The sequence below is a fragment of the Vespa crabro genome, chromosome 3 (genome assembly GCF_910589235.1).
Source record: "Vespa crabro chromosome 3, iyVesCrab1.2, whole genome shotgun sequence".
NCBI classification, from domain to species: Eukaryota; Metazoa; Arthropoda; class Insecta; order Hymenoptera; family Vespidae; genus Vespa; species Vespa crabro.
The window spans coordinates 8,308,383-8,332,259 of NC_060957.1; the positions used below are offsets into that span (position 1 = coordinate 8,308,383).

At 29.5% G+C, this 23,877-nt stretch overlaps 1 protein-coding gene and 1 long non-coding RNA gene across 2 annotated transcripts in view; one reads left to right on the top strand and one right to left on the bottom strand.

The window, feature by feature from the left end:
- Positions 1-23,877, bottom strand: part of LOC124422726 (cysteine-rich motor neuron 1 protein-like) — a 314,191-nt gene that overhangs the window by 59,244 nt on the left and 231,070 nt on the right. The window lies entirely within an intron of this gene.
- LOC124422728 lies at positions 14,102-17,511 on the top strand. The gene is made up of 3 exons (XR_006941913.1): positions 14,102-15,375; positions 16,412-16,623; positions 17,255-17,511. It is a non-coding gene; the product is annotated as an uncharacterized LOC124422728 (long non-coding RNA).

The following is a 23,877-nucleotide window of genomic DNA, read 5'->3' on the forward strand; positions in this document are numbered from 1 at the left end:
CTCTCTCTCTCTCTGTCTTTCTCCAATCCTTTTTTCTTTTCTTCTTTTTCTTTTTTTCTCTTTCTTCTCTTTCTTTTCTTTGCGGGATAACCATAAGAAACTCTATTATCGAATTATCGAAGAGACTGCCTTCACTTTTATTATCTTTTTTTCTAAACGTTAAATTCGTGATTCGATGATACCTTTCGATAAAACTTTTCGATAGCTTACGAAAGTAATTACAATAATAATTCCTTTGAAATATCTGATTAATCATATATTTTCTATTTTATATCTAACAATCCGTGAACGACTTTTATATTACTTTTATTACTTGCATCATTAAAATATGTTAAATATATATTGTAATTAACGATTCGTTAGACCGATTTTATATTCCTATTTATATATATATATAACTAATATATATATATATATATATATATATATATATATATATATATATATATTATTTTCAAGAGGAAGATGTTACGAAAACGTTTGCATACATTCAATTGAAGAATAAATATATCCACGTTTACACGTGGCCACATTTACGTGTATATTAAACTTCATCTTTCTTCTCTTTTCTTAAGAGAGAGAGAGAGAAAGAGAGAGAGAGAGAGAGAGAGAGAGAAAGAAAGCGGAAGAACCACTAGCCATTTTGTCGAGCGTTATTATGTACGACCTTTCGCAGATCGTTTCGTCGCGTTAAGAAGTAATAAGGTTCGGGTCGTAAAGCGAATCTCGTAATTCAGGTTGCCCGTCGAGTTTCCAAGCAGGCGAACAGCAGGATTTAGCAAATGGCGACGTTTCGAGAACGACCGGCTTGAGACGAGCACTTTGCATTCCGCGACTTAGCTTTCGACGAGTCGTCAAAGTCGCTTTTGCGTATGTACGTTTTTCTATGAAAAGAGAAAGAGAAAGATAGATGGATATATGGATAAGTAAAATGAGAGAGAGAGAGAGAGAGAGAAAGAAAGAGAGAAAGAGAGAGGAAAAGGACGCAATCGAGTTCATGAAATCGTCTCGGCGATTAGGCGAGTCAACGAGAGGGTAAGAGACAAGTGCCACTTGGGAAATCATCTTACATCGTTCTTCCTTTTGCGATCCTACAACTTATCTCGAGCGTTCTCAGGATTTCCTGCCACTAAAAAGAGGGCTTGCGCTTCGAGAGAAAGAGAAAGAGAGAAAGTGAAAGAGAAAGAGAGAAAGAGAGAGGTATATGAGAAGGAATGAAAGTGGTGAGAAACTAGTTTAGCTTCGAGGGCTACAACACGCTTCATTTCTTTTCTTTCGTCAAATAAATCTTTACTCTATTTCACTTTTGAGAATAGCTTTATCTTTAGCAAACTGTTAATCTTTTAAGAATCCTATTTATCAGATAATCGGGATTCATAAATATTTTTAATCATTATTTTAAATAAATTCAGGTAGAAGTAGTGTTACAATGATTAATACAAAAAAAAAAAAAACTGTCAGTATTTTAAATAGACTTTTGTCAGTATTTATAATAAATCCAAATGCAATTCTAATGCAATTCTAATGCAATTCAAATGCAATCCTGATATTTAATTGTTTATATTGATCAATTATCATTATGTAATGATATTTTATTATAAATACTGAAAATTCATTCGACAAAATATTATATCGGTCATTAATAAAAAAATTACTTATACTGAACTGAATAAAGTAAAATTATTAATCCTTTTAAATATCCTGCTAATACAATTAAGAAAAGTATTTGTTCGAGGTTTAATTTGTTTTTATCGTTTGTACAATTTATCAAATTAAATATTCTGTAATTAGTATAGTTGTAATTATAGTTGTTAATTGTGACGGATTGATGCCGAAGTTAAGATTTATATCATGGATTATGTTTTCGTTCATTTTTCAGTAGAAAGTAATGTTTTATAACATGGTTAATAAATCTACATGTTTTAAAAGATTACATTCCGTTGCATGTAGACAGTAAAAAAAAAAAAAAAAGATTACTGGATCTGCTTGAATTTTGTTTAATCTATGTGTTTTTCAAAATGATTGACAATTTAATTCATTTTTTGGATATATATATATATATATATATATATATATATATTTTTTTTTCTTTTAGTTTTGAACAGAAAGAATTATGCAGTTATCCGAAAGATGACAAAAGGTTATCGATCAAAATGACGTATAAATATTTTACCGAATCAAATGTTTACATAAAAATATTAACCATTTTGATTTCATCCAAAAAAAAAAAAAAAAATAAAAGAAAAAAAGGAACAAATTTAAAAGTCGATTTAATAGTTAAACGATTAAGTATATATAATTCCAGTTCTCATACGAAATCAATGACAGACGTCACTTTAAATATTGATCTCTCTTGATCGATGAAACGAAATCTACTTTCAATCTACTTTTATCTACTGGCTTGATCTATGAAAAGAAATTCGAATCGAAAGGAATATCGATTAGATATAAATACGTTAACTCTCGATCGATTATTATTTAAAAATATTCCCCATTTTAGAATATTTTTTATCGACGATAAAAATCCCTTTGTATTTTGCGATAGAAACTTATTTAATCAGAACATGTCCCGTATAAAAGAATACGAACGAAATCGACGAAGAAAGAAACGAACAAAGTAGTAAGGAATCGTTCTGATTAATGGCAATTTGGCGGCGAGTTTTCTATCGAGGAAAACTAAGGAAAGAAAGAAAAAAGGAAGAAAAAAGAGCAAAAAAATAAAAAAAAAAAAGTAAAAAATAAATCAAAGAGGAAGTTGAAGGAAACGAAGAAGAAAAGATCGATATGTGTTCTCGACTTAACATTCGAGAAAAGAAGACTCTCATGTAGAAAGAGAAGAGAACTATACTTCGAAGTTTCAACAGTCATCTGGTTGGAATAGCTACGACAAATAAGTCGATCGGTTGCTCACGTATCGTGAATATGTCTCTCTCTCTCTCTCTCTCTCTTTTTCTTTCACGCAATCGAATATACATACATATATATATATATATATATATATATATATATATATATATATATATATATATATATATATATATATATGAATGTATGTATATATATTTATATGTGTATGTATATATGAACATGTATATATATATATAGAGAGAGATAGATGTAAAAGTTTTCTTGCATCGAACTTGCCACGTACATAAGTTACCATCGAGCGATCGTTTCGCATTCACGAAGAACGCCAAGAAGTTTTCTTGGAGAACGATTCCGCCTCTCGAATCTCGAATCAACATTTTTATCCCCCCACAAAATTGCATCGAGATATATTGTCTCTCTCTCTCTCTCTCTCTCTTATTCTTCTATCTTTCTCTCTTTTTTATCTCTTTCTCTCTCTCTTTCTCTTGGTCTATCTCTCTATCTCTCCTACCTGTTCTTTTTTTCTTTTACTATACAAACTTCGATACTTTTCTGTCACTCCTTTCGACTCGCGCACGCCGCAGGGTGTCCATCAAATTTATCCTCAACCCACATTTCTTCTCTCTCTCTCTCTCTCTCTCTCTCTTTCTCTCTCTATCTCTCTCTTTTCTCTTATTTTCTCTTAGTCTTTCACTCTTATTTTCATTTAATCCTTAACTGGGATGAGCCGATTTTATCAAGTATAAATCACAGTGATATATGTAAGTATTATATACACGATTATTGGAGAGAACAATCTTGTGTAATGAGATAAATGAAATAATTGTCTTTATTCGATTGAATAGTTATTAAGGGAACGCGAGAAGAAATTTTCAAAAACAAAATAGAAAAAAGAAAAGTAAATATAATAAATCCGATGAGTGAGATTATAAATTGTGTTTACTTCGATAACACTCGAAATTCTAAATTTTAGATATTATCATTAAAAACCATTAAATTCACTGAGTTTGTTTGTACTTGATATTCTATAATTATATGAATCATACGATACACTGAAAGATATTATCACATTGTTCCCCCTATCTATTAAATAATGTACTTTATCAATACATTTTTTTTTTAAATGAAATTTACGATTGTCACTTATCACGTCTACGAGTTGACTCTCTTAAATTTGATAACCGATTTAAAACAACAAATCTACGACGGCAAAACAAAGATAGACGATAATGGATAACACGATTCTATCAAAATTAATCATACTTTAAATACATATAATATTTATCTAAATTTCTTTTCCAATAAAAACATTATTATCTGTATATATATATATATATATATATATATATATATACTTATACATATACATTATAAAATAATTTTCGATTCGCTTTGATCAAATAAATATATGAAAGTATGATTTTATAGCGAGTTCGTTTAGAATGATCAGCATTTCAAGATCATTTTTATATACATATGTAAATACATAAGTTGATCGATCCCAAGATGGAAATCCTACGATGAGGCATCAAAGGCAAAGTCAGCAGGAGTATACCAGTGCAATAAGAGAATTCGCTCATATGACGATGATCTGTCTAATCTCCTAACGTGGGAAGCAGTTACAAGATATATAGTTAGTAAGAGAGAGAGAGAGAGAGAGAGAGAGAGAGAGAGAGAGAGAGAGAGAGAGAGAGAGGAAAGAAGGGAGGGAGAGGGGGAGAAGGGAGAAGAGAGTCGAGTCTTAAGCACCACATAGCGACGTAAACACTCATTAGCTGACCGAGTCATGCGGAAAGTTCGCAAACCGCGCGCATCCAACGTTTCTCATTATCATAAATTATAATAATTCATTAGTCCGTACAATCACATCATTAAAATATCAAACGTGCCGTCTACTTTACTCTGCCTCGGACTACATGTTCGATCTGAATTTTACAAAGAGTAAGTGAATAAAAAATCGAATGGATAAAAGGTCGAGAAAGGGGGAGAGAAAAAAAGAGAGAAAGAGAAAGAGAGAGAAAGACATAACGAAAGAGAGAGAGAGAGAGAGAGAGAGAGAGAGAAAGAGATAGATAGATAGAGAGAGAGAGAACGAGATAGATAGATAGATAGATAGAGAGAGAGAGAGAGAGAGAGAGAGAGAGAAAGAGAGAGAGAATACCAAAAAAAGAAAGGAGAATAGAACGTAGCGAAAAATAAATCTCCGTAATTTTGGTAACGAGACTTAACCAGATCGTAAAAAAGGAACAAGGACGAAGAGAATGATTAAATGGACGATGTGTTCCTGTTACGTTGTATCCAATTAAAATAACAATATATACTCAATCAAGCATTTTGCATATAAATTAAAGGGTAGAACAGATAAATACGTATGGTGGTGTGTATTATACGTTGCACGTGTTATCAGGCTTATCATGGTGATACATTTCATTTTGATCGTGTTGTTACAGCGGCTTCTCATTCTTCGTGTTTTTTTTTTTTTTTTTTTTTATTAATTTTTATTTTTTTAATATTTTTATTTCTTTAATTCTTATTTTCATTTTGATCGTGTTGCAACGGTTTCTCGTTCTTTTCTTTTTTTATTTCGTTTCTTTTTTTCTTTTACTTCTTATGTATGTTTTTTCATTTAATTTTTTGTTCCCTTCATTCTTTTTTTTCTTGCTTATTTATTTATTTATTTTTTTTTTCTTTTATTTTTTCTCTCATCCTTATATTTGTATCATATATGTTATGAATGATGGTTTCGCAAAGGTGATTAAGAGTTGGTAATGGAATAGGCAGAGAAAGATTTTTGACGTTTCGGGGAGTACGATCCAAAAGGAAGGTACAGAGGCGACAGGGATACTGGACAAAGTGAGAATCTTTTCAAATTGAAGTAGGAATATATAGAGAAAGAAAGAGAGAGAGAGAGAGAGAGAGAGAGAGAGAGAGAGAGAGAGTTGAACGTGTAAAAAAACATCGGTCGCTTGTATTTACTGCATCGGCTTGCCGGAGGGATTCGTTGTATGTGTGTCATTTCGTTCGAACGTTTTTCATCGTATTCCTACAGAAAGCTGGATTTTCGGCGAGAGAGACAGAGAGATAGAGAGAGAGAGAGAGAAGAGAGAGAGAGAGAGAGAGAGAGAGAGAATGGAAGTGTGTGTGTGTACGTGTACATGCGTTACATATACATTTTATCGATTGATACGAGCCACGTGGTTATGCCAACTCACACCATCGAGAAACGTATTAGAAGTTCTAGCTTGAATAACGCACGAGTGTTTTCAATGTAGCTTTTATGAATCTTTAAAAAGAATCTAATCTATCATTTTTTTCAAAAATGCAAGAGAGAGGGAGAGAGAGAGAGAGAGAGAGAGAGAGAGAGAGAGAGAAAGAAAAGAAATGAATAAATTTAGAGTTGCATCAACAATTACACCATCGAGCTTTCGTTTATAATAATATTTATGTATTTTCTATTTTCAATAATTTTCTTTTCATTAAGAAATCATTTTATACTTTATTAAGCAAAATTATTGATAGTACTATCAATAATATTCCGTCGAGATGATTTAAAAAAGCGATTATTCGTGAGTTAAAACTAATAGCGATTTTCAGAACTTATTGAGAGCATTCACACGATGAATAGTCTTGTAGATCTCTCGATCAATGAGCGTAACGGGTTAATGGACCGATTTTAATGGAATTTAATCAATTTCATTTCTCGCTCAAGTAAACGGTATACTATGGAATTTTGTAGAGAAAATAGGATGAGAGATAGATATATGTATGATGGAGATATAGGTGGAAGGATGGGGTAGGGAGGACTAATGGTCGTAAATAAATATTTATGATTAAATTTATTCGTTTGGTCTTCTTATTTCTTTGTTTTTTCTTCTTTTTCATTCTTTACAAATTATCACGCTCGTAGGACATCATTAATACTAATGACATTTAAAGGACATCGTAGAATGTGATTTTTTTTATGCGTGGAGATATTATATAATTTAAATCGACAGAAGGGTATAATTTTTAATTTTCCTTTATTCAATTATACATTTTTAATCAAAGAACGTTGTTTTATATTGAAATACACGGATGCAAAATTCCAATGATAAAATGTTAAATATAGAAGAGAGGAACCTTTTCACGAATCGTTCAAAACGGGTCACTATTTGAATAATGTATGTTCTCAAAATGGCATTGTTAATTATGTTTCTTACCGCCTTCTCTCTATGTTTCGTGTGATACTAGCATCAACTTTAATAGAATGCAACGTTGTAAATAGAGGAATTCAATTAGGCGAGGAAATTGCATGATTGCATTCATCATCGAATTTTCCCGAGGATAACTCGGAACTTTAATTAAATCTCTGTCGATGTAATTGATTATATAATAAAAGCCAGGATGCGTGAATATAATTGAACGTATCGACTTTACGTAAAATATTATAAAAGGAACATGCAATTAACTCATTGACAGAAGCAACGGAATCGACGATCAAAGAGATATTTCCAATCACATCGATGTAATCATTGATGTAATCATTGATATAATCATCGATGTAATCATCAATGTAATTATCACTTTGTGATTTGGTTTTTACTGTGCGTCCGTGGAAGCACTATATTTAAATTAATTATTTCTAAAAAAAAAGAAAAAGAAAGGATAGGGAGAGAGAGAGAGAAAGACGAAGAAAGCAAGAAACAAAATATAGTAAAATTTCAAGGAAAAGATAATTGTTAAAAGCAATGAGCATGATATTTGCTCTCTGAAATTTATCTTCTACAATTTTTTTCTTTTTTCTTTTTTTTTTTTTTTTCTTCTTGATTTGCACGTTTGTAAAACTATTTTCAATTCATTCCATCGAAATTCAACTCTATGTTCGACATATCTTATTTCTGTTAAATGCAATACTTCAATTGATAGACATGGTATGGAGGACAATGTTGAAGAAAAAAAGAGAAAAGGAAAAGACTAAATTGGGAGAATTTTTTGAGAGAAGATGAGATACGTTATTGAGAGAAAGACGTAACGTAGATGAAATCGGTGGTCGGATCGACGAGAGGATAAAGAGGGTTTGGTCGTTCGGGAAACAGGAGGAAACGGTAACGCTAGTCGATCTTCGAAAGCGAAAGAGAGAATTGGCCCATCGTTCTTCGCCAATTTATGCTTTGCTCGGCTGAAAAATGTTAGAGGTTCGGGAACGTAAAAAGCATTTCAATCTCGAATTGGATGCATGGTCTGACGGGCTACGGATGACGGCCGTCCTGCTCTTCGATTTTAGTTCCCCTTTCTTTTTCCTTCAATGCTTTTCGTTACGTCATACCCATTTTACTTCATCTATGTAGAACGAAAAATCGTTTCGTTGAGAAATGTGAAAATAAAAATTGCAAGTTAATGGAAGTGGTGATCCAAAAGAAGATTATAATCATTTAATTATATTTAATCGCATTCCTTAATCTTTCATTATCATTCAATTGTTATTCTTTAATTTATTTTTTAAACAATTTTAATCATTTATTTTTTCTCTTATTTATTTATTTATTTTCTTTTTTTCAATAAAAGTTAGAAAATTTATATTTTATATTTTCTCGCATTTGAACTTTTCCCCTTATCAACACATTGAAAGAATCTGTTTCTTCTTATAATAATTTTTTAACATATTACAAAAATATTATCTATTGAATATATGTAGGATAAAGTGGAAATCCCAATGGAAGTATTACATATCCGAGAATAAATGTGAATATAGACGTACGTAGGTACCTACGTATGTACGTGAAAATCTCTGATTCGTTTTCGATGATCGTTCAACGCGGGTGTCCTCGATATTTTTCGGCGTTAGATAACGTACACTTGGGAAATAGAGAACGATCCACCTTACGAAATTATGGTCTTTCTTGGGAAAATGGATATTTTACCGTATGAAATCCACTATGAAGTGCACGTTTATCTTTCTCCCTTTTAGTACGGTTTCTCCCTTCTACGAGATACATGTATCTCATATTTCTCTCTTTGTCTCTCTCTCTCTCTCTCTCTCTCTCTCTCTCTCTCTCTCTCTCTCTCCCTCTTTCTCCATTCATTTAGAAGAAGCATAAAGGGTAACCTTTCTTTCCCTCCTTCTCTTTCTCTGTCTATATAATATATAATATATAATATATATATATATATATATTTATATATATATATATATATATATATATATATATATATATGTATATTATATATATTTCTGTGTTATGTTCATGATCTGTCTTATAATACAATCTACCATTTATTTTCTTCTTTATTTCTTTTCTTCTTTTATAATATTTATTCCTATCGTATTACTTTCTTTATTTAACATTCGTACATATCCCTATATCTGTATTCGGTATAATAAAATGTAAATATCTTATTATCATTTTATTGTAATTTTACAATCCTTTGTTGCCATTTTTTTTTACATTACGTATATATATATGTATGTATACTATAAGATATCTTGAAAGAAGAAAATCATGAAACGTAGAAATTGATTTTTTGACGATATAGATAACAAACAATACAAAGGTGTATATATATATATATATAAAGAGTATGAAACAATAATAATAATAATAACAACGATAGGCAGAAACGTACATAAGTAAGTACGTATATACATATGTATTGTTCGATATCGCGAATATGCGTCCTCGAGAACGTTTATCGTGGTTATACACTACGTCCGAAGTCCGAATGTTCCTCGTAATCCCCTTTTCGTGGTCTTAAAAGTCTCTACCACATCCGCTTATGGGTCGATCTCGTAGAAGTGCCTATTCACCGGCCAACGGGATTTCCTACTGGTAGAGTTAAACGTGATCGTTTAGATTCGAGCCATGAAATAATGCTGCTATGAGTATGATGACGATGATTATGGTAATGATGATAATGACGGCGATTATTTACGATGATGGTACAATATGAAGTAAAAGTGATTTGTCTCTTTTTAATTTATTTTCTTTTTTTTTTCTCGTCACTTTTGTTACCTCTCTCTCTCTCTCTTTTCTTTTACTTTTTTTTTCGTTCTTTTTTTAAAGATAACAAATGTGTCAGAGAGAAAGAGAGAAAGAGAGAGAGTAAAAAAGAATATGACTATGATGATGATGATGATGATGATTATGGTAATACGATATGCAGTAAAAGTATTTTGTTTCTTTTCACTATATTTTCTTTGCTATCTATTTATTTTTTTTTTCATGAAAAAATTTATTATGACGACAATGATGATGATCATGATGATGATAATGATGATGATGATAATACTAGTACGACAGAAAATAAAAGTGATTTATTATCTCTTTTCAATTTATTTCAATCGATTCTGTCGTTATTTATTTATTTTATTTTATTTTATTTCATTTCAATTTTTTTTTCTTTTTTTTTTTTTTTTACAAAAGAATATATCGACCTTTTCAAATATTCTTTTTTCTAGACTTTTTCTAAGAAAGCTTTCCGTTCTTATTCTCTTTTTCTTTTCTTTTTCGAAGTTGTAAAGACCTTTAACTCGAACTCGACTGAACTTACTACTCTTTTACTTTCCTTTGACTACTACATCATTTCGTTATTTTACTTCATCGACTCGTTCCGTTTATTCGATTTTATCTTATAGGTCGATAGGTCGATTTCAGTTTAACGATTAGATTTTGGATCCATGAAAATCATTAAATCGTTTCTTAGTTATTTCTTTTCGTATATTATTATTATTTTTTTTTGTTAACATTATTTTGTATATATATATATATATATATATATATGTATTATTTTTGTTAGTTTTTAATTATAATTAATATTATGTTAACTTTATAAAGTTAAAATCTAATTCGATCTAATTTCTTTTTTCTTTTTTTATTTTATTTGTTTTCTAACCTTCACCAGGTATTCGTACCTTTCGTTTTTCTTATTCCTTTGACAATTCCCGTCTTTAAATTTAATCTATATTAGAAAATCCTATGTGATTTAGTTTGCAATTAACGACTTTGATAACTCTCACGCTTTTTTTTTCCTAAGATCCTCTTAATGTAATAGAATTTTAATCGGTTTATCACTTCAGAAATTTTACAGCTTTTGCGGTAGTCGATTAAAACGATAGGGATTAGAATGTAGGATTGGAATTTTAACGAGCAAAAAATTAAACTACAATACAATTGTGTCTCGTCGTTCTTTTTATTTTTTTATCTTTTTTTTTCTTTTTTTTTTTTTTTATATGTTAATATCTTGAAACGTTCTAAAATAAAAAAAAAAATATTCGTCTCGTTTAACTTCCGTAACATTTATTCTTGCAGATTTTGAAGACTCAATCGAAGTCGTATATCAAAAGATCACCGAACATAAATTCCTACCTACGAAAGTAGACATGCATGTGTATATATATGTACGTATGTGTATATGTATGTATGTATGTACGTTGATGTTAACGTTTGAAGAAATTCGCTTTCCGGTTGAACGAAGTTGGGTCTAACGATATTCGTCAAAGAGAAATGGGTTGGATATCTGTTCGAAGATTACACTGCTGGCTAACACGTGAATCGACTCAACGAACGATCGATTTCTTTGATTAAAGTTTTTACTCAAATACTTCGAATCTCTTTTTTTTTTTTTTAATTAAAACATTTTTGTTTAAATCTTTTTTCTATTCTTGATTAATTTTATTTTAAGAAAATAGTGTATTATTATATACGATGTTTTTAAAAAGAAAAAAATATAATAAAAAAACGAATTTTGTTCTCAGATTTGTAAAACGTCATGTAACTTTGAAGTTCATATTATATATACATATATACATATATATTTGCATTTTTGAAGTATGATTATATTTTACTGCTAGAAAATTAATTGTTACCTCATATCCCAAGTTTATAATTTTTTTTTCTTTTTAATTTTTAAAAAATTGTTTTAAGTAATAAGTAATACTTAATGTGATTTAATTGTTATTAGTATGAGTTATATTATTTTTCTTTTTCTTTTTTTTTTTTTGTAAACGCGTAGCAATAAATTTTGTACCTTTGATTTATAGACGGTTATTAATGGCTTTTCATTTCTTTTTTTCTTTTTTTTTTCTATTTTACTTTACTTCTTTATCTACATACGGAATTCAAGATGAAAACAACGTGGTCGATCTCTCTCATTTCTGGACCAAGTTCAACGAAAGAGTCACAAAAGAGGATAAGAAACATCAACGACTTTTTAGTTTCTTGGCATAGAGCCAAGACACCTTCGAGAAATCATCCTGTTGATTTTTTCTTTTTCTTCAACAAAACAAAAGAAGAGAAGATCCTGTATCTAGCTTTTCATTCGCGTAGGTGGAAAATGTCTATTGTGATTGCGTGCCTCGTCATCACGTTTTGAAATGAGAAAGAGAGAGAGAGAGAGAGGGAGAGAGAGAGAGATACAAGACGAACAAAGTCGTATTATTTCCTACGATTTATATTCTTAATATGCTGATTCTTAATGAATCATTCTTCGCGAGATTAGAATCATCAGATTAGATAATGCAAATGTGAAATGACAGTACAATGAAATTTATACGAATATTATACGTTGGAATTATATTTTTATTCGCTATAATTTTTTTTTTCCAAAATATTGAAAAATAAATTATATTAAAAATTGTGTTCCCTATTGAAGGAAAAAGCATCAGAGTATTTATGTATATCAATATTAAAAAGTCTCAAACAATGAGATTACAATCGATCATATTTTTTTCTTTTTATTCTTGATTATATATGTTAATCTATACTTTCATATGTTAAATCACTCTAGTAATCGAAAAATAGATTAAAAAATACTTTTCGGATATATTATTCTTCTTTATTAACTGCAAACAATGAAATTTGCTTTATTTCGTGGATACCTTTCATTGATTTCTTCGTATACAATTTTAAACAGGTTAACGTCACTCGAACTCGGTTGTACTGGAGAAGATTAAATATTCATTTTATCCGCTCGGTTGCTTCTTCTCTCGATAGAAAAACTTTTTCATTAAATTAATATGAAAATCGAATTAGTGCTCGTAGGCGAGCTCGTTTTATCAAATTCGTTTTAATTATTTATTTGTATATTTTCCTTCTTTTTTTTTTCTTTTTCTCCCTTAAAGAATATATTCGCGTTTGTTCAATCCATCTTTTGACCATTATTAATTAGAAGAAATTTTTCGTGGGGAAAATTTTTTTAATAGATGGATTATCATTTAGATTTGTAAAAGTATTAAAATTAATTCCTTGAGAAAGATTGATACCAATTATTTTTTTTTTTTTTATATCTAAATCTGATTACATATTGAAGGATCTTATAAATCTCATTTGTAATATAATTATCCTATAGATTTTTTCTTTCAGTCGTTTTATTTTTTTTTTTTTTTTTTTTTTTTTTTTTATTTAAAAATTCTTTGAAAAAGAAAAATTATTAATCTGGATACTTGCTGATTATGAAGGCCTATATTATGTGTATTGAAATGATACTCTAATACGTCAAGTAAATAATTTTTGTTAATTTAATTCATAAATATTATTCATAATCGTTTAATGAATTAAAGATTTCAATGAGAATAAATTAAAACAGAATGAATATAAGAAAAGACGGAGTAAATTATTTCATGCTTTTACGTACTGCATATCCGATACGTTTATTTGTCTGTTCGATATTCATCAGATTTACGTCAATCTGATTTGTTCCTGAAGTTTTTCACATCCGTCAGATCGAATCGGTGCCAAGAATGCGAAAGAAAAAAAAGAAAAATGAAATACTGACTATCACAGTATGAATATTAAAATAATTTTATGCTAATATTTCGTCGATTGAGATATTCGATGCAAATATTCCAAAAAAAAGAAAAAAAGAAAATATAATTTACGTGCTTGAAAATTGAACAAACAATTATAAAGTATTTAAAAAAAAAATATATATATACACACACACACACACACACATATATAAATCTTCGATTGTGTCAATTATTTCACATTATGACCAAAATCTATACGATATCTATCAAAAATAAAGAAATAATTATATAATCTTTTACTTCTTTATACATTTCTATTTTAAAGAAAAAATTTTATTAAGAATTTTATTCTATTCGAAAGTATTTCCCTATATTTATTACGTAGGTATATTTAAATTATATATCTACTTTTTTTAAAAAATTGATTAATTAATTAAAAACCAGTTTCGAAAATAGAAATATTTCTTTAATCATTTCGAAATTCATTATAATAAAATCTATATTTCGGAAGATCTATATCTCGGAAGAAAAAAAACAAAAAGAAAAGAAAGGAAAGAAAAGAAAAGAAAAAAAAAAGAAAAGATAAGGAATAAATAAACAATCGAGAATATTTTCGAAAGCATTAGCGAATCTTCTTGAATAATTTCAAATCTTGTACGAGGTTAACACTATCGATCGTGGTGTGTTTTGGAAAATCGAACCATCTTCTTAGCCAAGTATCAGCCCCGATGGCATAAACCGATAATACCAGGGCGTAATTTACAACGTAAGTACCTTGTCTTGTTACATTAGAGAGAGTGAGAGAGAGAGAGAGAGAGAGAGAGAGAGAGAGAGAAAGAGAGAGAGAGAGAGACAGACTTGGTAAGGTTGTGTGTATTCTTGAAAGGAGCTTGATGTATAAGTAACAACACCTTCTGGCAATGTGTTTCACTTGTAAATAACTTAACCACAACGACGACGACGACGACGACGACGTCGAGGACGTCGAGAATGGAACGTTTTACCAGATAATTTGCCAAGAAGAGAATCTAAAACCGATCATTTCTATATTCATTCGAGGATAACTCCATCTTTTTCTTGCGTGGGTATCCTCGTAAATAATTATTTGATCCTTCTCTCATTTTTTGTTTTGTTTTTTATGTAGAAAAAGAAAAAAACGAAAAGAAGAAGAAGAATGAATGAATAAGTACACGAGTATATTATACATATGTCCGGGTATATAAAATACAAGTATATAAAATAATAAAAATTATTTTATATTATATGTTTGTACATCAATCTAACGAAATGTTATATAACAGAATAGAATTTTCGAGGTAAATGTAAGTGCTATTAACTACGTAAATGTTTGTGTGTGTGTGTGTGTATGTGCGAGAGGACATAGTCTAGGTCATAATTTATGTTATAACGTTTATAGAATCGATCATAAGAATTAGTAAACATTCCTATTTGTTGTTTCCTTTGTCTTTATAACAGAGAAAAGGTCCTATCTTCAGTTCGGTTTAAACTATCGTCTCATCAACACGTACATATATCATTTGTCTTTAAATATAAAAGTTATAGGTTTGTTCGATGGTATATATGTTTAATAAATTTCGATAATATAGTCGTTTTATTCATTTCTTGATGTATTTCGATAAATTCAGAAAAAATATTTTAAGTATAAATTGGAATAAATCCAAAGAAAAAGTTCGAAGCTTCAGTTCGTTTTGGATACTCGTTTCGTTAACGCGTATATAATTTATCGTCTACAAATATAAGAGTTGTAGAACTATTCGATGCGAGTACGTGTGTATATTTGTGCGTGTACGTGTACGTATACGTGTATGTGTATGTGTATGTCTACGTGTATGTGTACGTGTATGTGTACGTGTACATATGTGTGTGTGTGTTTTTTTTATTATAAATTTCGATAATGCAGCCTTTCTATCAATTTCGTAAAGATTAATAAAATATATTAAAATATTAATCTTGTTTGACACATTATGGATATTAATTAATTTTGATTGAACAATGAAAAAAAAAACAAAATAGATGAAAGGGAAATAGTTAGTACAAAATTAATTATCCTGCGGCATTATAATGTGTAAATTGTTGATTGAATTTATAATTACCCATTGGTGTGTTTATAAGCGTGTGTGTATTAGAAAAAAAGAGAGAGAGAGAGAGAGAGAGAGAGAGAGAGAAGATAATTTACATATTTCGTTATAAATAATGCCAAATAATGCTAAGAAACGTACGACTGAAACGACGTAATCTTGTGTATAAGTTAATCTAATCTTAACAAGGGTTTAACTTTATCTTGGGGGATCCTTGTTAGGTACTTTTCTTAAATGAAAATAGGAAGGAGAATGTGAGATGAGTGGTACGTCAGTACACGTGCATTAAATTCCGTCTCGTTTTAATAAACTCATATGAGCACGTTACAAATTGTATCACCGATATTTTGACGAAATTAGTCTTAAACCATTGAACGTGTTAAGCATGTTTTATTAACATTAGTTATAACATATATATATATATATATATATATATATATATATATATATATCGATAGATTCGTTAGAAATTAAATTAAATATGTATTTTGTATACTGATTTTGTGATAAAAAATTTAAATCATAAATTTGAATCTGTCGATATCGATAGTTTTATTAAAAATTAAATTATATATTTATGATTATTCTAAAGAAAAAAAAAAAAAATTGTATTCTAAATTTCCAAAATTCATCGATATATCGATAAATTATGTTAGAAATTAAATGAAATATTTATAATGAAAAGGATTTTCAAATTCTAAAAGTCAATCGTTTTGAACAGTTGTTGAAAAGTGCAACTTAATTTTCACAACCCGATAAAACTCGATTGGTAGAAGAGGAAAGTTCTTTTTTACGATGTTATGACGTCGATAATTGCATTGCAAATGAAAGTTACTTTGGAAGATCCAAGCTCTTTGGTGAAACGACACCTTCTTCAAGGACGACTCCTTGAAACTTTAGAAGAAACAAACTTCAAAGCAATTTCTTTCACTGGTAAGAATAACGTCTCTTTCTCATTCCTCTTCTTCCTTCTTTTTTCTTCCTTTTATTTTATTTATTTTCTTCTTTTTTTTTTTGTTTTTTTCTTTTTTTGTAGACCGCGAAGATAATAAGACACTTTTCTCTCTTATGCAATCACTGTCGCAAGAAAAACGCATTAGTTCGCCATAACTTTTGATGGAAATAAATTTTTCAATTCTCTTTCAAGTTCTTTATAATTCACCAACTTATCTAAATGTTTGCTTATGTGTGTCGATATAAATCGATATAAAGTTTTTCAAACTATAACAAGAATTTGATTAAAGTAAATCTAATTAAATTTTACATAAACAGACATTTTGAGTTGCGTATGATTCAAGGTTAAATTGAACCTGTTTGGTATTTTTTAATAAAGACTACATAGTACAAGTTCAAAATAGTACAAGCTAAATGTGCAAAGTTTAAAAATCTCAACATTCATTGACGTGAAGTTTGAAATTTCGGAAAGTCTGAAAGAAAGAGGAAAGGGAAGGGATAGAGATAGAGATAAAGAAAGGGGGATAGAGAGACAAAGAGAGAAATATTCATGGTCGATTTACGTTCAGAGGTATTAAATGTTTTTTTCGGATGAACTATTCTTTCACAGGTATCTTCTCTCTTACGTCACGTGATCAGTCCAATGAATGGCCGCAAGCGACATGAGCAATGCAATTAAGGATCCATCGAGCCGCGGCCAATATTCCTCCTCGATCAACGCATACATATCGAGTTACTATGATTTACAAGGATCCCTGAGCATATCCTTTGATATCGTTCGTGAATTTTTTATGATCTTTTTAACGGTTCCATAATCAAACATTGGTCACTTCATTTGAATAAATGATCCATCTACGTGAATCTAAATGGCTAGAAACGAGCCTTCTTTTTTTCAGTTTGAAACAATTCGATATCGTGAAACAACTTTGAAAATATTTTAAAAACATGATAAACGTCATATAGATAGATCGAAGGATTCTATTTTTTTTTTTACTTATCTATTAATTATTACAGCTAAATACTCAAATCGATTTTCATTTAATTACGTACGATTATTTAGAATAGATAAATGAAAAAGAAAAACATTTTATTAGAAAAATATTTCAATTCGTCCAATGAAAATCTGCAATAACTTTAATAATTTCGGTAAAAAATGGAACAGATATTTGTACTTGTGTGGTCGATTTAAATAAAATATTTTATTTCTAAATCAAATTTTCTTTTTTTTTTCTCTCTTTTTTATCTTGTTCAATTTTAAGAGCAACTTTTTTTGTTAGCGAAGAGATCAGAGATTTTAACGATAAATATTATTTTCGTTAACAAAAAATAATTTTTGTTTTTGACGAAATAAGCGTGCTCGTAAGAAATTTTGATGGGGCAGAAGAGAAATGAGAGGGTGAGAAAACGACAATGAAAATAACGCATCTCATCGAGTGAATCCCACGTTAATACCATTGAACAAGGGACCTTGGCGTCTCGTCAATACTGTCGTGGTGTTTACCGAGCCAATAAAGACCGAGGAACAATGCACGCTACAGTAAATATCCATGCCGTTCCCCCGTTACGCAAATGCATCCCTGCCAAACTACTATTACTACTATACGAGCTATTAATGGTTTCGCTTGCGGCTAGATTCCTCTTATTCAGCCACTGGTGAACCTGGTTCAATGGTTAGTTAGCTATCTAGCATATACATATATATACATATATATATATATATATATATATATATATATATATATAAAATATATATATATATATATCGTATACGAAACTTCCTATCTCCCGTGAATCGGAGCGTAAAAAAATAATGAAGGAAATGGTGTAATCAACGGAACGCGTTAGAAGACCGTAAAAATGTAGAGTTTCGCGTTGCCTTTAGTTTACCTTGTACTGTCAGGACGAGATAGAAGAAAAAGAGTTGATAAATTCGATTCGCAAGTTGCTTTCGACGTTTTTCTTGATAGGATCGAATGAAATAGCAAGACGAGACTTTATTCTCTCTCTCTCTCTCTCTTTCTCTCCTCCTTTTTTCTTTCTTTTTATCTTTTTCTCTTTATCTTTTTTACTATCGACAATCGCGTTAGTTCAGCGGAAAAGCAGATATCGTATATACATATAGAAATACACACTTATACACGTTTATATAAAAACGTTCGTCGTATAGATGTTTCGATTGGTAGATGGAAGAAGAGATAGATAAAAATACAGATAGATAGATAGAAATACAGATAGAGAGCAGCTTTTCGTAATATCTCTCTCTCTCTCTCTCTCTCTCTCTCTGCCATTCTGTTACTTTCGTACTTCAAGGTTCATTCCTTTCGACGTATCATTATTCGTTGCCGTTTTTTCATTAGAATATGAGCTCAATGGAAGAAGTGTGGAAACAGAGAAAAAGACAGAAAGGGAGGGGAGAGAAGGAGGGGAAGAAGGGGTAGAGAGTTCGAAATATTAGCGAGTAAGAAAAGATCGATATATTGAAAATAAAATAATAATGAGCTAGTATTAAAAGAATGGTGAGTAGAATAATTATTAATGAGGAAAGGAAAAGAAGATTCTTGATTGATTGACGAGACAAAGAGGATGATAGAGGATTTTGGTTTATACGGGATGAATTATTAATTTATTTTTAAAGATTTATTCGCGTACTCGTCGATCTTCATTTTTTTTTCTTTTTCTTTCCTTTTTCTCTTTTTTTACTTGTCTATTGTTTTTCTTTTCTTCTTTTTTTTCCTCTTAAACTCGATTGCATGCCGAAAAACATTTTCAATCCTTTTTAATAATATTAACAAATCACTTTGGATGACGAAGGATTAAAAGAATAAAGGATAGAGATAGATATGAGAGTATTCGAAATATGTCCGATAATATATCGTGCATTACTACTGAAATCGAGAAAATCAAATAAATTTGATATTACGATAAAGACCACAGTGATAGAAATTGTGAAAAAAATAATTATCGTGGTAGGTGGATCGAGCTAGTTTTGGCGAGAAATGATAAATCGTTTATAATTACGGATACCACGATAAATCACGATAATTATCTACTAACGAGGGTGGATCGGTTTTCAAGGGAATAATCGATAAGGCTTCGTCGTCGTGATCACTGTTATTAATTATACGTAGAAAGGGAAAAAAGATAAACGCATATCGTTGGCCGAGTTAATGCACGTCATCTGCATCAACGTGGACATCTAATCATCGAATAATTTTACGACATGTCGTTAATAATGCTTCACGTTATAATAATCAATAATGGTCTCGTTACGTGGTGATAAGCCACCGTGGAAATGCGATTGGTTTGTGTTTGGGTTATCATTTGATAATATGAGAGAAAGAGAGTGAAAGAGCTACGATAAAACAAAAAAATAATAAAAAAATAAAAAATCGATTAAACCGAGGAGAACGTATGAAAGTTCGTTTCTTACTTGTCTGTTAATTAACATAATTAACAATCTCTAAATTAACAATAGTTGTGCATATCTCAGAATAATTTCAAGTTGCGCTCTTGGGATGCTCTCCTACACTCCAGGCACTTTGAACAGCTGTCATTTATACAGAATGAATAATTTCCGAAGGAAATATTGTATATTCTTTGAAGTCTCGGCAATAATAATCGGTAGATTTGAAAGTGCATTTTTAATTTTGTCATTATAAAAAACAAAAAAAAGTTCATGAATTAAAAATTCTTTTAATTGAGCTCAAAATTGGGTCCGGGGGGAGGGGATGTCGTCCTACACCCCACGTGCATATTTAGGGTTAAAAAAGTCGCAGACGTATTCAGCGTGTTTGTCCTTGCATTTGAATCCTTTGCATGACATAATCAAAATATACAATATAATGTATTTTGTAATACAAAATTTCCATAGACGTCATCACTATAGAGCGACATTTATAATATAAAGTAGAATTAAACGTTACTTCAAAATGATACGATAAATCTTCTCTCTTTTTGTATTTTTTTTTTTTTATTTGAAAAAAAAATAACATTTTTTTTCTTTTAATATTTGCTAATATTAGCACAGTTATTGATATATAGCACAGTTAATATAGCACAGTTGTTGATAGATTATATTTAAAAAAAAGAATTGACCGAGAGCGCAAAGGTTCAATGTTCTTTGAAAATTCGTGCGATGTTGACATAATAACATTATATTTTTTGTAAAGTTTAAAGATCATTTACGCTTTGTTATTTTTCTTTAAAATCAATAATTTGATTGGACAATTTAACGAATCTTTTTCGTACAATGCTGAAGTGTTTCTAATAGATCGTTGTTAATATTAATTGTTTTTTTTTTTTTATTTTTCATTTATTTATTTATTTTTTTTATTTTGTTATTACAATGCAATTTATGGAGTAGATCGATTGAAAGCTAATGTTTTTCTTTGGAAAAGAAATACATTTTTCTATATTATCATGCTGACGAAATGCCATGTGTTATTTTCATTATAGAAAAGTATTCATTTTTGGAACACGTACGAAACGTTCGCAAGAGGGAAATTTCTCGTGCTTATTTAGTAAGCAAAAGCGATGGAATATATAGTTAATAAAACGATGGAAGCAAGGGAGAACGTTATATACATATATATATATATATGTATATATGTGTGTGTGTATATATATATATATATATATATATATGTATATGTATATATGTATATATGTGTGTGTGTGTATATCCTTAAGAAGATCGTATTTCGTTCTTGGCAACAGCACCAACATGTATTTCTCTGTCGTCGACACAATCGTCGATCAAAGTTCCTATTTCACGATACACGATGGCAAGACGTCGAGGCGACAATGATTCCTATTACTCCCAACCTCTCGGAAGAGAAAGTTTAACTCGGCTATTCTTTTCGTAACTCCTCGCGGAATATGCGAACTATGAAACGAGTCCAAACACATGACGAGTTTCCATCTGCAAGATGTTTTCCAACTTAAAGTAAGTAGATATCTGAATTGAAGAAATGATATCACCTGATATATTTTATAGAAAAAGTTTATATGAACGAATGAAAATGTTTCTTAAGAGAGTTACTACGGTATCCTTCTTTTTTTTTTGTTTTTTTCTATTTGATTTTTTTTTAATTTTTCTTTTTTATACACATAATTTTTTCTAAATAGTAAAAAATATTTTTATAGAAGATAATATCGAATTAATACAATTTGTTATTTTGTACTATTTTATATCTTATAAAATAATAAAAATTATTTTATATTATATGTTTGTATTTTGATATAACAAAATGTTAAATTTTTGCAGATAAACGTATGAGAGCTATTAATTGCGTAAATATGTATGTACGTGTACGTGTGAGAGAGGACATAGTCTAGATCATAAACTACGTCATAGAATCGTCATAGAAACTTTTATAGAATCGTCATGGATACATTTATATTATAGAATCGTTTATAAGAATTAGTAAACATTCCTATTTATTATTTCTCTTGCTCTTATAACAGAGAAAAAATTGATTAAACCTTCAGTTCGTTTTAAACTCTTGTCTCGTTAACACAAATATTATTTATCGTCTTGAAATATAAAAGTTATAGGATTGTATGATGGAATACAAATTTCATATTATTTCAATTATATATTAAAATTTTTATATTATTTGTTAATCTTTTTTTGTTGTAAATAGCCCAATAGATTTCCATGAAATGGGATAATTCCATCGATTTTAGATACGAGAAATCGATTTAGCTGGATTTCGATTTTCGAAAAAACTCATTTAGAGAGGTTAAATAAAATCTGATAAAATATAAATGTTTTTATCATTATATGAATATGGAAAAGCTAATATACTTAATTCCTCCTCTATTCGTTTTTACATGTAATAAAATAATAATTAGATACAATTTACAAATATATAAAACTTACAAATTATACAAATGTATTCATAAGTAAAAAAGATGGCGCGGTTGACTTACAATTAGTATTACAATTTTTGAAAGTAAAGTAACAAAAATATAACTTCTTTATACTCTTGGTCATCATTTATCTTATTTAGTGATGTTCTATCTACATTTTCTATTTTCGAATTATTCTCAAAAATAGGTGACATAATCAAAAATAATTTTATAAAATATTTCGAGTTCAAGATATCTACATTAAAAGGTATAATGTATAAAAAGAAGCATATATAGTTGCTAATCCTTTCTCTTTCTCTTTCTCTCTCTCTCTGTCTCTCTCTTTCTCTTTCTCATGAACATTAGCATAAAATAATTATAGATATATATTATATATATTTACGTATGCATTCAAGCAACTACCACAAACAAGAGGAGAATCCTGCAATTTGATCGAACTTTGTGTTGGCGACACGTTCGCAGAGGGATGAAAGGGGTTGAGGCGGGGGTGGTTAGGTAGGAGTGGGAGTGAGTTTGGGTTTGACCGAAAGGGAGAGATACAGAGAGACACGTATCTCTACTGTATCCGATGTACAGAGAGAGAGAGAGAGAGAGAGAGAGAGAGAGTCAGAGAGAGGGAGAGAGAGAGAGAGAGAGAGAGAAAGAGAGAGAGAAAGAGAGAGAGAGAGAGATGTGTATGGTGCGCACCTGTGCTACGCTGTGCACTTAGCTCTCGGTCCAGGTGCGCTAATTAAACTGTAATCCTCTCGATAAGCTTCGGCTGTGCCTCGACGATTCACGTAGTGGAGTTGCTCTCATTGAACTGTCGTGAGATTTAGGGACGATTTATAGCTCTTTTCGTACTTTACTCATGTTATCCTGACATATAAATTATATGTTTCAATAATCACGGAAGGATACACGAGGACAACATTTATAAACGGGTTTGTATTATATTGATTTAGATTGTATATCAAAAAGAGAACATAATTATGTCGGAACATAAAATATATGACTAATTATTTTATTATCATTGGCTCAAAGATATGGATTGTGTAATTCTTTTTTCTTCTTTTTTTTTTTTTATTTATATCATATATTTTTATATTTAATATAAATAAAAATATATTATATATATTATGTATATATATTATTATTTGTATATTATATAAATATATATATATATATATATATATATATATATATATATATATATATATATTATAATGTTATTTGTAATGCCAATAATTTGGACAAGTCTAAAAACTGTAGAAATTTTTAAGTTAGTGTTACATAGATTTACATTTTTTAAATATAAAAAATAAATATAAGCTTATATATATATATATATATGCTTATATATATAATATATATATATTA